This window comes from Pipistrellus hanaki (genome assembly GCF_964339955.1).
Source record: "Pipistrellus hanaki genome assembly, chromosome: 1".
In the NCBI taxonomy this organism is placed as follows: domain Eukaryota; kingdom Metazoa; phylum Chordata; class Mammalia; order Chiroptera; family Vespertilionidae; genus Pipistrellus; species Pipistrellus hanaki.
The window spans coordinates 55,028,699-55,043,146 of NC_140503.1; the positions used below are offsets into that span (position 1 = coordinate 55,028,699).

The window sequence follows — 14,448 nt, forward strand, 5'->3', positions numbered from 1 at the left end:
CAATTGCTCGCTATGACGTGCGCTCATCACCAGGGGGCAGCGCGAACTGAAGGAAGGCCCCGGATGGCAGCCGGCAGCTGCTAGGGACCCTACCCGTGCATGAATTTCATACTCTGGGCCTCTAGTGTTTCCATAAACACAGAACTTAGTAGCATTTATATACTTATTTCTATTTTTTTTTATGATTATGTGTTTTTCTTATGATTACCGGTATGTGAAGAAAATTAAATATCTTTCCCAAGAATTCATGCTTAGTACACTTTGGTGCCTATTTGAGCACTAGAATACACAGGAATAATATGAAATGCGTCTCTATGGTAGTACTTAATGATTGAAGTGGTGGTAGTGGCTGATGGGTGATGAATGGCATTTGGAGGATTTTCTCTAAGCAACTCAGGCTGTATGTAGGAGAAAGTTCCCAGATCCTGAGTGAGTGGTGAGAAAATGACTAGTTAAAATGTGTTCTTTAAGTTCATCTACATAAATATTTACCAAGTGTCTACTAACTGACTGGCACTATTCTAGAAACTTGGGATACATGAGTGAACAACTTCACGAGTTATATCATGGGCCCTCATAAAGATTTCCTCATTTTTCTATGACTCAACCTAAATTGCTACATGAAGTCTTTTATTAGCTCTAAAAAAATAATTGATTCTGTAGGTGACATATGGCCTATACAATTGAGTACCAGCACATTAAAGGAAGAAAGTCTCAATTCAAAGCGGAGCTTGATGACTATTAAGGCTTAGAAATGTGGGTGTCAAAGGGAAAATTGTGGCAGTGTCCATCCAGGCACTAGCCAGGGTAGAGAGAAATTTGGCTAATGGATTATTTTTAGTATTTGTTTTTCTTTTATTTAGCATTTGATTTGTTTATTTCTCTGAGCATTCTATTGGTAGGTCTTTCCCATATATGGGGATGGATGCATTGGTTAGTGCAGCTTAATACTATTAAATTTCAACAGAGGTAGCTAACAACTACTCTTCTGTGATTATAACTTAATGTTCAATGTGAGCTTCCTTATAGGGGGTCAGTACACTGTCTCTGTGACAGATTTATCACTGTAAATTCATATATTGGCATTCTGATTTTATTCATCCATCTTGAAAACTTGGTTGAAGTAAGTCTTCTCTTGAGAGAAGGAATCATTCTCAGGAGGCAGATGAACATGCTTCTTAGCCTGAAAGAGAGAAGGACTATAATTTTTCATGGTGATTAATATTTCTCTGTGTGACATCTAGTCATTTAGCTCTCTGGGCATCACAAGAATTGGCCCCCTGCCTTTCTGTCCATTCTATAGCCAGTCCTTAAACATAGATATTGATCCTTGAAAGTCTTGACCATCAAACCCTAAATCAGAGGTGTAGACATGTGTATATTTTAAAACCTTAGGAAAAAAACAGAAATAAGTAATCATGGGATAACCATGCATTTAAGTGCTTAGCTATATTTACTTGTTTCCCAACATATAATAAGTATTTGCATTCTGTAAGTAGAAACTCTATAAGGGAAGTCATATTTTATTTGCATTTTGTAGTTATAGTTCTTTGTCCTTAATTTATGAATATTTCAAATGTACAGAAAAGTACAGGAAATAATATGACCTCTATGCCCACCACGAGGTTGAATAGGTGGTAGTAATTTGCTGTGATTGCTTTGGATCTTTCTTTCTTTTTAAAAGTAATAACATGCCAATGATACAGAGATGAGATGGTTTTCTCTTGAGCTTGCATGATACTGAACAACAGCACACAGATGTGTGGCTATCGTGTTTTCTGTTGTGTTTCCTAACAACAAGACAGTAGAACAGTTGACTTGGGTGGTGAATACACAATACAGAGTATAGATGATGTGTTATGGAATAATGTACCTGAAACCTGTATAATTTTGTCACTCTAATTACACTAATAAAAAAGTAAGAGGCAAATTGACCATATTTTTGTGACACCCACCAGCTAATCAGGAGTGTGTATGAAAATTAACCCAACAAAGAATGCCATGGCGATGATGCAGGCATTTCACACCGCCCCAGCCGCTCTGGGCCTCTAGGCAGTGTGGGAAGGCGAAAAGGTGGCTCCGGCCAGAGTGAAGGCAGTGCCGGCAGCCAGGGGAAGGAAGGCCCAGTCTTGCATGAATCTTCATGCATTGGGCATCTAGTAAATTTAATAAAAAATAGAAAAAGACAAAAGAACTGTATTCTGCAGCTGCATCAAATAAAACATGACAGTTCAGTCACTGAGTTTGTTCTTATCAAGGAAAGAACAAAACCCATAATGGGCCAGCAAAACCAGGAATGACAACACAGGCTGAGAAAGGGGATCTGCAGTGTAGTGAGGGGCAGGTCTAATGACCACGACAGTGGCTCAGAGGGGATGAACCAGGTCCTCCTAGAATGAGCACGGGTCCCCACTTCTAGCTATCAGTTGGAGGTTTCTTGATTTGGAAACTCCCAACAGCATGGTGGGTCATACATGAGTCGTGGGGCCTCTTTCAAGTCTATATTTTGGGATAATAAAAGTACTTATTTCATCTAGTTATTGTAGGATTGAAGGAGAATAACACACAATGACCCTTTGAGCCAGTCTATGTAGATATGGGATTTGATTGTAAGGCTTTTAAATATCCCTTTAAGAGAGGCAGAATCCAATACCCCACATGGAAATAGATTTGAAAAGACCCTAATTAATCCCAGGGAGAATGGCCGTAATAATTGAAGAAGTAATATTCATACCTAAAGGCTGAGAAGGAAATTGGAATAAACTGAGACTTATTATGAAAAAGGTGAAAGGAGAAATGATAAAGGCTCCTCAAGTATAGTGGAAAGAGTGTTTTGGGATAAGAGAGACAATAGTTTGAATCCTTTCTCTCTTTCTTATTTCTTAACTTTTGATCTTGATTTGTCTATTTCTCTGAGCATCAGAGTTATTTATTGAAATATGGAATTTTCCTCATAGGATTATTTATTGAAGGATCAAGTGAGATAATTTATATAAAATATTTGATAATAGTAAGACTAGCTAATATATTAATACTTACTATGTACCTGTTAAAAATTTTATATGAATTTTTTTCTTAATCCTAACATGGCTGTGGGCAAGTACTCATAATAAATCTTAGGTTCCCTGTAAAGCACTGGCTAAAGTAAGTTATCAGTGATAAGAATGTTAGGAAGATACTGAGAAATTGGCTAAAATGGTAAACTTTTTGCAGCAGGTAACATGCCCCAAATTAGCAAATCTGTGATATTAAAGATATGAAAGTTGCTGATAAATTATGCAGATGATGCAAGAATAGAGAAACAAATGTACCTAAAACAAGAAGATTACTGATGATTGTGGTAGTAGCTATTTCACCTCCTTGCCCCATTGAATAAGCTATGTGGAAGTGATAATAATCCAATGAGATACTTATTGATTATTTACTCAATAAAGCATTTGATGAGAAGATTTTCCTAATGTTCTTAGTACATGTTAACAGTGATAATAATAAAATAAAGTTAGCAACGATGATGATAAGAATAGCTTACACATATATAGTGATTACCATACAAAGGGCATGGTTCTAAGAACCCTACTATGTTAAGCTTATTTAATCTCACAACTCCATGAAGTTTTTCACTTTTATGTATTAAATAAGTGTCTCACTTTTATGTACGAAAACAGAGATCTAAGTTAAGTGGCTTGCTCAAAGTCACACAGCCAAATAATGATTCCCATTCTCACAGTTGTGAGTCCAGCTGTGTACCAGGTGTTGTGCACATATTGCTAATCTTCCACCAAACAGAGAGATGAAATGGGGCTTCATTTAGTAACTGAGGTCACATAGCTAAGAGGTGGCAAAGCTGGAATGTTAATTCATAGTGACCAGATTCCAAAGGTATCTTCCCCCCCCCACCCCCATGATATCAGGCTGTTCTTTTGACCAATCATGAAAAACAATGAACAATAACAAAAACAAAATAAAAATCTCCCAAATCTCTCCTCCTTCCCTCACATACCTACTGGCAAAGTTTTTAAACTCTGGAGGCAAAGGCCGATAAAAGTGATATAAAATGTTACAAATGTGAGGCTAAGAATGACCTTACATTTTATCCTTAGCATTTGTAGATGAGAACTTGGGAGAAAAATTTATATAAAGCTCAGATGAATGGCGTGATTTCCACAACCTCTAAGCCTGGCCAAGAAAACTTTTCTCTTTGAAGGCCGACGTAAGATATTTCAGTACCTAGAGAACCTTAATTTAACATTATAGGACATAGCACAGGCTTAAAAACTATTAAAAGTACTTTCAAAAGGTAAAGCATTTAGAACATAAACAAAAGACAAGGTTAATAATTCTAAGTGAAATTAATTGGTGAGTTAGACATGATATTGTGAAAACTAGAAGGTAGAAAACATAAAATTACAAGAGGAATTTTAGACTGCCAAGATGTGTAAAACAAAGTAGAATCGGAGAGTGGAGGGACAGCAAGCCAAGTGCTAGAATTATTATTCTCATTATAAATGAGTTCAAAGGTTTCTTGGTTAATAATAGGAATGAAAAATGGAAGTAATGAAAACAGTATTGTATTAAAATATGTTAATATTAAAAATGTTAGAGTGGGCCAAGGCAGCTAGGCTCATTATCCCTATTAAAAGGAGTTCAAAGTGAATGGTAGTAGTAAAAATAGTTGTAGCTGTATTAAAATGTGTTGATGTAAAAGAAAATAGTCTGAAAATGTATTAGATTAATTAGAGCTGTTTTCTGGCTTCATTCAAAAAGAAAGAAATGGTTTTAGAAATCATTGGTTTCCACTAGTTCTTGTTCTCTCTTTCTCACATAGGCACAGGCACACTCTCATTCAAATTCTTAATAGAATCTGAGAAGGGAGATGAACTCATTTGAGTGATAAGAAAATTATCCAGCCTCAAACTCAGAAACTTCAGTAAAGCTGAACACTTAATAACTTTTATCTGAATGTATGTCATGCACAAAGGTAGATGTGAAGCTTCTAAAGATTTTCTTTTACTTTTTTCCTTTGAGCTTAATTATTGAACCTATCCAGGAAGTGCACAGGTTTATGTGAGTTGGTGAAAAAATTAAAAAAAAAATTATTGATTTTTTACAGAGTGTAAGGGATAGGGATAGAGAGTTAGAAATATCAGTGAGAGAGAAACATCGATCAGCTGCCTCCTGCACATCCCCTCCTGGGGATGTTCCTGCAACCAAGGTACATGCCCTTGACCAGAATGGAACCTGGGACCCTTCAGTCCACAGGCCAATGCTCTATCCACTGAGCCAAACTGGTTAGGGCGAGTTAGTGAAAATTTAACCAAATAGTATTCCATCCAAAAAATTGAGATTCCAACACTTTAATTTATTCCTATTATCTTAGAATGTCTTATTGATATTGAGATTATTGGATGGAACCTATAACTGCTCTGTGATCGATAGAACAATGACTATTGAGTTTTTCAAAGAGTGCTCACCTAGTGAGACAACATAGCTGACTCAGCAGATAGTGTGACAGTGACATAGCCAAGACTCTCTTCTACATTTCCCTCCTATTTATTTAAGTGGGACTTTGTATGTTTCAACAATCACTTTGATTTTCTCTTGACTCAGAATAAGTGATTAAGAGTGGAGTAGAGAAATGTGTTCCACCATCATTCCGGGTCTGTGAGCTTGGATTGAACCTCTTTAGGCTCACATTATAATAATGTGTTTCTCTAGGACCAGAGTGGCATAACAATAAAATTGTATGTTCCTGTGTGTGTGTGTGTGTGTGTGTGAATTAATGATTGGTTGTCTTTTTTTTAATAGAACTAAAATGATTTAAAAAATGATATATTCACTAGCAATGTGTGTGTGTTTTTTACTTACTTTACAAAGTGGTTTTTGAGGCACTGTACAAAAAGAAGATAAAGCTCAAGGGAATAAAAATTCATGAGGAAATGAGGTGGGCCCTAAAGTCCATGTGTGAGGGCTAAAAATACATGGATACTTTCCCCCTCACCTCCTAACTTCTTCTGGCTGGGCCCATAACCAAATTAAGAGAGACAGATTAACAGGAGAACAAGTTTAATACATGCGCATGGGGAATTCACATAGACGTGATCATTCCATGAAGATTCCAAAGATAGTGAGGAGACAACATTGGGTATCTAAGACATTTTGGACAAAGGACAAAGAAGGATAAAGCAGGTAATAGATTTCAGAAGTGAGAACGGGATATTTGAAAACACATGGCAGGAAAATCTTTGTAGGCAACTCAGAAACAGTGGGATACAGGGAGTATCTAGCTAACAGACACCCACCAGCCTGAATCCCTCGTGTTTACTATACTTAATTTAAATTAGGCTAAGGCAGCATCCTAAGATCTCCTTCCTAAAGCAGATTCCTCTGTCTGAATCTTAGGCAAGAAAGGAGGAAGGGTCCAAGGTTCTTTTTTGAGTCCTTTGTTTCTTAACAAACACTTAAAATCAATATCTCCCAAAGCATATTCATGGTGGCAGAATATTAGTCCCTTCACATGTTAGCAGGCCCTATCTGCTTAGACTGGCGATGCATTCAGCTACTGGGGTTATTAAGAGAAGGAGCAACCAGCTAACAAGAAAGAACTTGACCATAAGTAAGCATGAAAAGGCAATGCTAAATTCTGATTGTGTTAGGGAAATGAAGGCTCCAGGTGAATGGAAGTGTTTGAGGAAGTGTTGCCAGAGGAAATGGGAAATGATTCCAGCCTTGCTTTTCTATTTACCACTAAAGTTAGGGAGGAGAGTCCGCAAAGCTCTGGAGTCTAGGACCTAACTGGTGGTGAGGTGTGTATTGTAGGAAATTATGGCTCAGATTATAGTATGTTAAAAAAAAAAAAAGAGCTTAAATACGAGGTAATGTTTTCAGGAGCTGAGGAGTCACAAAGTGAAAAGGATTTTATTGCCCCCCAAAGGAAATAGACAGATAATCAGATGGAAATGCCCAGGTAAATATGGATTGTAACTTGGGTGAAGTTAGAGCTTCAGATTAGAGATATCTGGAAGGGAGTTATTAAAGGTGGGAGAAAAGTAGAATTTGTTAAGCAGTGATGACTGAATTCTGGGGTGTTGGGGTGGAAGTTCTCAGTTAGTTAAAGATTGGGAGGGAAGGAGCCCAAGAAATGAGCAGAGAGCAGCAAGGATTGAGAACCAAGAAAAGCCAGTGGGATAAACATTTAGGGGAATGAGCCTCTCAGGAATCAGGGTTGGGTAGCCCTGTTTCTGATGCTTGGTGCCCAGGTGGTTAAGAACTAAAGAAAAACATCTTTAAGTCAACAGGAAGCAACTGAACCTCTAAAGAAAGATTTGATTTTTCTTTAAAAAGTTGGGATTTGGCTGAAGCCAGTTTGGCTCAGTGGTAGAGCATTGGTCTGCGGACTGGACTGAAAGGTCCCAGGTTCGATTCCGGTCAAGGGCATGTACATTGGTTGCGGGCACATCCCCAGTAGGGGGTGTGCAAGAGGCAGCTGGTCGATGTTTCTCTCTCATTGACGTTTGTAGCTCTCTATCTCTCTCCCTTCCTCTCTGTAAAAAATCAATAAAATATATTAAAAAAAAAAAGTGGGTAGGAAGGCATGCAAGGAAGAAGAGAGGAGGGTAGAGTCCACTCAATTAAGAATCCTATCTAATAAAAGAGAAACATGCAGATTGACTGTACCTGCACTATTCCCACCAGCCAATCAGAGCTGGTATGGAAATTAACTCAACCAATATGGCGGCTACCATGGAGCTGGAGCGAGCAGGAGGCTTGGGTTGGCCACGGCAATGGAGGAAGCCAAGCTTCCCACCCGCCCTGGCTGACCCTGGCCTCTGATCGAGGCTACAAAGTTTCACTTATAGAAGATAAATAAATCCCAGATACCTGCTTTCAGCCAGCCCTGGCCTTTGCTCAAGGAGGTGCTAAAAAAAGAAAAAGAAAAAAGGAGGGGCTGGGAGCTTGGGTCGTCAGGGGCTGTGGCCAGCTTGCAAACAGCCATCAGCCCCTCACCCAGGGTTTTCAGGCTGGCCATAGTGGGGACCCCCACCCAGAAGGGGCTATGGCCAGCCTGAAAACAGCCATCAGCACCTCACCCAGGCTGGCCACCTCCTCATGGGGTGAAGGTTCCCACTGGGGGGCTTGGCCAGCCTGCAAACAGCCATCAGTCCCTCACCCAGGCTGGCCAGGCACTCCAACGGGACCCCTACCCTGATCTGGGATACCCTTCAGGGCAAACCACTTGTACCCCATCCATGCACCAGACCTCTATCTATACTAATAAAAGGGTTATATGCTAATTAGACTGGGAGACCTTCCAGGAGACCTTCTGGATATTCTTTTGAATAAAGCCATGGTGGTGAGGCCAAGGTAGAGGTGGTTAGAGGTCAAGAGGGAAGGGCAGTTGTGGGTGATCAGGCCAAGAGGGGAGGGAAGTTGTGGGTGATCAGGCTAGTGAGGGGTAGGGCCATTGGGGGTAAGCAGACCAGCAGGGGGACAGTTGGAGGCAAGCAGGCCAGTGGAGAGGGAAGGTGGGGGCAAGCAAGCTAGCAGGGGAGGCAGTTGGGGGTGAGCACACTGGTATAGGAGACAGTTGGAGGTGATCAGGCTGGCCGGGGGGTAGTGGGGGGTGAGCAGGCCAGCAGGCGGTATGGTTAGGGGCAATCAGGCAGTCAGTCAGGCAGGTGAGCAGTTATGAGCCAGCAGTTCCGGATTGCGAAAGGGATGTCTGACTGCTGGTTTAGGCCCAATTCCTGTAAACTGGCAGTTGGACATCCTTCGAGGGGTCCCAGGTTGGAGAGAATACTGGCTGGGCTGAGGGACACCTCCCCACCCCCATGCACAAATTTCGTGCACCAGGCCACTAGTTTGTAATAAAAAAGGAGGGAAATAGTATAGAAGCTTTCTGACCCAGAGAAATGAAGCATTTTTGAATCACTCATCTCACATATTTTGCCTATCCAAGTACATAACGTCCATGGAAAGGTAAAAGTAAATATTTTCTTTGGGAGACTTTTGGGATATCCACATGCGGGACACATCCCAGTTCTGCTTTAATCCCCAGCCTGATGGGAACTCTGGGTTTCTCTTTCTTTTCTTCACGAGCTGAATGTGTAGGTGCACTGCCAGCATGCCGCAAATCCTCACCAAAAGGCCTGATAACCAAGCGATTTACACAACAACTGAATAGCTCAGATGACGACAAGCAGCGTGACAAGTTGGAATTAAGTTGTGGGAAGTGCCAGTAACTTGCATTAGTTGTGGGTTTCTGGTTGTTGGTTGTTGCTTTTTGTGGGTGTGTGCGCGCGCGAGCGTATGTGTGTGTATTGGGGCATTACCATAGTAACGGTGGCTTTTTAACAAACATTGAAAATGCCTTCTGTTTTGTGTGCTGTTATGTGAAAGTTATTCTATGTTCTATATGACAGAAGTTTTTATTTATCTTTTTGTAAATAATTTAGCTGTAGGAGAAAAGATAATTTTTGGACATCTCTCCATTTCATTCTGGATTCAAGAGTTTAAAAGTATAAACATTTTATCTTTTTGACATCTGATTTATTTAAAGACTGTTATTCTTTGACTAAGCGGTTGCCCGATTCCTTGTTTTCTTAATTTGTTTGATCTGTTTTAATCTTTTGTTTTAGTTTCTGAATTCCTATTCCTAAACATTCTAAAATGGTGCATTCAGATAGTTAAAAAATCCCTTGTTTTACCCCCTCTAAACTGTTATCTCATTCACAGCTTTATCATATTTAACAAATTCTTCTGTCGTGGGAATTTATAAACATAATCCTTGGTATTAAAAGAAATCCAGCCATCTGAAAACTAGTTTCATAGGATTACAATTTTAATTCATAAATTCCATATTTGGACTATTTCTGTATGGTCCAATAACTATTTTGACAAAGGACTTAATTTACTATTCTCAGGAATTTATCAACTTATTTGTCTCAATTTTCACAGCTGGTATGATGTCACTAGCATAATTCCCCTATTCCTCAATAGCCCTTTCATATAAAATTTTAACTCTATAGAGTTGGCAATGGTTAGGGTGGTATTGTAAGCAAAACACGTGTAGCAAATCTCTCACATTATGAAATCTGGATTCATGGAATTAGAGTTAGCACGGCCAGTTGCCAGTTCCCTTTAGCCATAATCTCTTTTTATACAGAATACCTGAGAACCAAATTTCACTCAATGCAAATAGCTGTTTAAAATATATTTTTAGTTTTTGAATTTGGTGACACCTCTTCAGTTAAACTTCCTGGTTACCAATAACCACACCTAGGTTTGGAGTCTAACCTCAAATGCTGGTCAGTGATGACTGCTTCTCAGTTAAAGAGGCCTTCTTGCTGAGCAGCTGTTACATAGGTTATTAGGGCATCGTTAGAACGTCTCATTGTTTATAGGCTGTCAATAGGTACTGTTTATCATATAACTAACTTTTGGGGCACTGGAACACACCAGAACCAAGAATTATTTTGTCTTACACTGTCTTTATACGTATAAAATCAAGAATCCTCTCTAGAATACATAGGCATCTTGTCTGAAATGCCTGTACTTCACCCAAACAGGCCATGTAAACATTAGCTTTTTATAAATATTGTAAAGTAGAAAATAAATATAGTTATACATATTTCTCTAAATTAAAAATATAATTGCTGCTAAAAATAGATTGCTGTTACACATGAGGAAAATTGGTGCCACTTTAAAAAATGAGATCTTGGACCATAAATGCAGCTGAACTAGATATAACAGTTAGTTCACAAATTAATGCTGTCAAAGGAATGAGTAATTTAACCAATCACACTTCATCCTAAATTATGTGGTGTGATCAAACACAATCACCTGGAATTTTTATATTTTTCTGTATACAGAGATTATGCATTCTGGTTTTTTTTTTTTTTTTTTTTTTTTTTAAAGAGAACATTTGAAATCCCACAGTTTGACACTTTCTATCAATCCTCACTGGACTAAGATTACTGTCCTCAGAAATCTTGCAAGTTTCTTTAAATTACTTACCACAGCAGAGTAACTGGATTGTTTTTGTATATAGCACTGTATCCACCTGAAATACAGTCACAGTGCTTGTGTGTGTGTGTGTGTGTGTGTGTGTGTGTGTGTGTAGGTATCTTGTATATGACACGCTGAGAGTTGATGCATGAACTTATTTTATAAACTCTTAGACTATGTATTTGACTGATAAAATATGTACAGTACTAATGTCAGCCATATCTTAAAAGCGAGCCAATAAATATTATTATATAATTTTCTTTGGTCAGAAACATTTGGACGAAGCAGTGCCATTCGAGTCAGTTTTCTTCAGTGCCATTTAGCAAACAATTGTCTTTAGTCTATGCAATTAGCAGAAATTTATATAATGCAGTGGGATATTTATCGTTGTCACACTCTAAATCTCAAAAGAGGAGTTCTTCACTATTCTTCTAGAACTCCATCTAGCAAAATTAGAGGAAGGGCCCTACGGATTTATTTTTGTTCAGAGAAAAAGCCTGCATTTTCAGGCAAAACAGATGGGTCTACTCCAAACAATAAAACCTGTCTACTATCTCAGCCCTCCAGAGAGGGTTGGGAGTGTCATTTGTGTTTTCTGGGGGTTAGCTGGATAAAATTGGACAGCTACAGTTTTCAGTCCCAAGTGCCTCCTGAATAAAATTACGAGTTTGCAAATTGACTTGCAGGCACAAAGCAGCAACTATCCTTCATGTTGTTGGGCTTTTTTCTTCTTCTTTTCTTTTTCTTGGTAAGCGGAAACATTTTCCAACCAGACTCATGCCATTTAGTTTCCCAGTGTTGATCACACATTTGTATAAAGCATCAAACCTGAAGGGAACTAATTATTGTATATACTTGCATTTCTTTGCATGGTCTCATTTGAGATAATTGGTGTAAGAATCTTGACTTTTAATATTCAGAAATATCAAATAAAATAGAAATAAATTAAAAAGAAAGATAGTTAAAAAATCTCGCTAAACTAAACCTCTAAAGTGTTTCTTACTTACCTGTTCCGGGCTTGTGATATTTCAGTATCCCCACGACTGGTTTCATTTCATCTGCTTTGTGAAGTAAATTTCAAATAAATTTCAAGTAAATCCACACAGTTTTGGCTTATTTATTTATTTACTTATTTATTTATTTTATTTGTACTTTTTTTTTCATTGCAATGATATGAAGTTTAAAAGTTTATAAGCAATATACAATTGGAATTAGAAGAGTTAGTAAGCTAATTTTGATGTTAGAATTTTGGAGCTGTGTTATAGCCTAGCTATAGTGAAATAGGTTTATACTAAGACTGAGAATGAAAAAATAGAGCAGGAAGAAAAGTAACTTCCTGTGTGAAGGGAGAATGACAATTGAAAATTTCTTGGTTGGCAAATGGATTATGAGAGTAATCCATAAATCAACTATGTGGATAAAGTTGGGCAAGCTCAGTAACAGTTGAGAGTTAACAGAAAAACCACCAACCCCAACGGTCTCAAAGTGGTTTTTAATCTTGTTTTGTAATTTTCTTTACTGGACCAAATAGTTAGGTTCTGTGAATCATATTATTAAAAGATGGTAACTATCATATTTGACATTTTGTAGTGGAAAGATTAATCAGGTCATTCATGTTTAAAAAATGTAGCCTCAACATGTGCACCATTACAAAACCAATACTCAGATTACTGTTGTATTTTATATCTGCCGTTCTATGCAGTTCCTTACAAAAGTGAGCTATTTAGGCATTAAATTTAAATTTGAAAACACTTTATAAATGATTCTAGGAGTTGATTAGGGGCCACATCTATCAATATATTTGCATATACAGTATATGTGCAAGTAGGTAAGGTTGTCGTAAGAATGTGTGTACATCTTTGTAAGAATGTTCTGGCTTGAACAGGGAAGAACTAGTCTGAAAAATTAAGCAAAGGACAATAATCAGATTCTTTTTAAAAATATTTTATTATTTATTTATTTATTTATTTATTTATTTATTTATTTTATTGATTATGGTATCACCTAATTGTCCTCATCCCTCCATTCCCATCCCAACCCCCTCCCTACATATGCCCCCATCCCCCGGTTGTACATGGCCACTGGCCAGGCCCATATGCATGCGCACAAGTCCTTTGGTTGATCTCTCCCCCTTACCCCCACCCTCCCCTACTTTCCCTCTGAGGTTTAGAGACTGATCGCTGCTTCTCTTTCTCTGGGTCTGTTTTTGTTCATCAGTTAATGTTGTTCATTATTTCCTCTAGATGTGTGAGATCATGTGATCCAAGAAATACCCTTGTAAGAACCTAAATTGAGACAAGCCATAATGGTTATGCTGAGAGGCAAATGAGTCAGTCTGTAGTGAGTTCCTTTCTGGGCTAACAGTTCTTTTGAGTCCCAATTTCAATGTCAAATAGTTCCTTATGTGTACATGTCAGCCATGATATTTCAGATCTGATTAGTGGACAAATAGTTTTGATTTTAAATGGTTTTAAAATCAATTGAGCCATACTAATCTTCTCTTGCTTTATTATCTGTTAATGTAGAATTTCTTCTGAGGCCAAAGCAGAGTCAACATGTCTCCTGTTTTACGTGACTTTTTGTTGTTGCTATTGATAGTTTGTATTTAAAATATCAAACTTGGGTTCACTGAATAGACTAACTCCAGGACAATCACCTGCAATTCTCTTTCTTTTCAAAGAGCTTCAGCTTTTTTATAACATCTTAACATGGGTTGCTCCAAAGTCAAACAATATTTTGGAAGTCATGTGACCAACTTGAAATAGAATTATTAATACAGCCTAAAATGGCACTGGCATTTTGTTGATTTTTTGACTCCTATTAATCTCAATTTCATCTGTATTTTACTTGTCATAGAACTTGGCACACAAACATGCAGTTATTCTGTCATAAAATCTTCTTTTTATTAATGTGTCACATGTGAACTTAATGAGCGTGTTGTCTAGATCTTCATTGATATCTGATCCAATGGGTCAATAGAATGGGAAGCTCTGAGGTTGGAGTTCAGGCATTTTTAAGATCCCTAGGTGATTCCAGTGAGCAATTAGGATTAAGAATCACTGATGTGAGTTATTAATGAGAATATTGTGTACAACATAGTCAAAGACAGAGCCATGTGCCTCATCACTAGATACTTCCTGACAAGTTGCCACTGGGCCATTAATCATTACATCCCATTGATTTTACTACTATACTTCACGATTCTACAATTAACTCCTTGCTGTCAACCCATTTTTTTGTTTGAATATGTTATATTATATCTCTCTATCCTAAAAAGCGGAAGCCTTTAAAAAAATTAATGTATTAAAAACTGATTTATACAACTTCTATATTGAAGCAGAATGGTAGAATGAATAATTGAACTTTGAAGATTCCTTTCCAAGTCATGTTTCTATGATTTTTGCAAACCACTTAGTCCCATGTTGCGATATTTTAAACACTCTT

At 37.9% G+C, this 14,448-nt stretch overlaps 1 protein-coding gene across 7 annotated transcripts in view; it reads left to right on the forward strand.

Annotated features, from left to right (window-relative positions):
• ATP8B4 (ATPase phospholipid transporting 8B4 (putative)) overlaps positions 1-14,448 on the forward strand; it is a 246,461-nt gene that overhangs the window by 56,721 nt on the left and 175,292 nt on the right. The gene's annotated exons all lie outside the window — the stretch shown is intronic.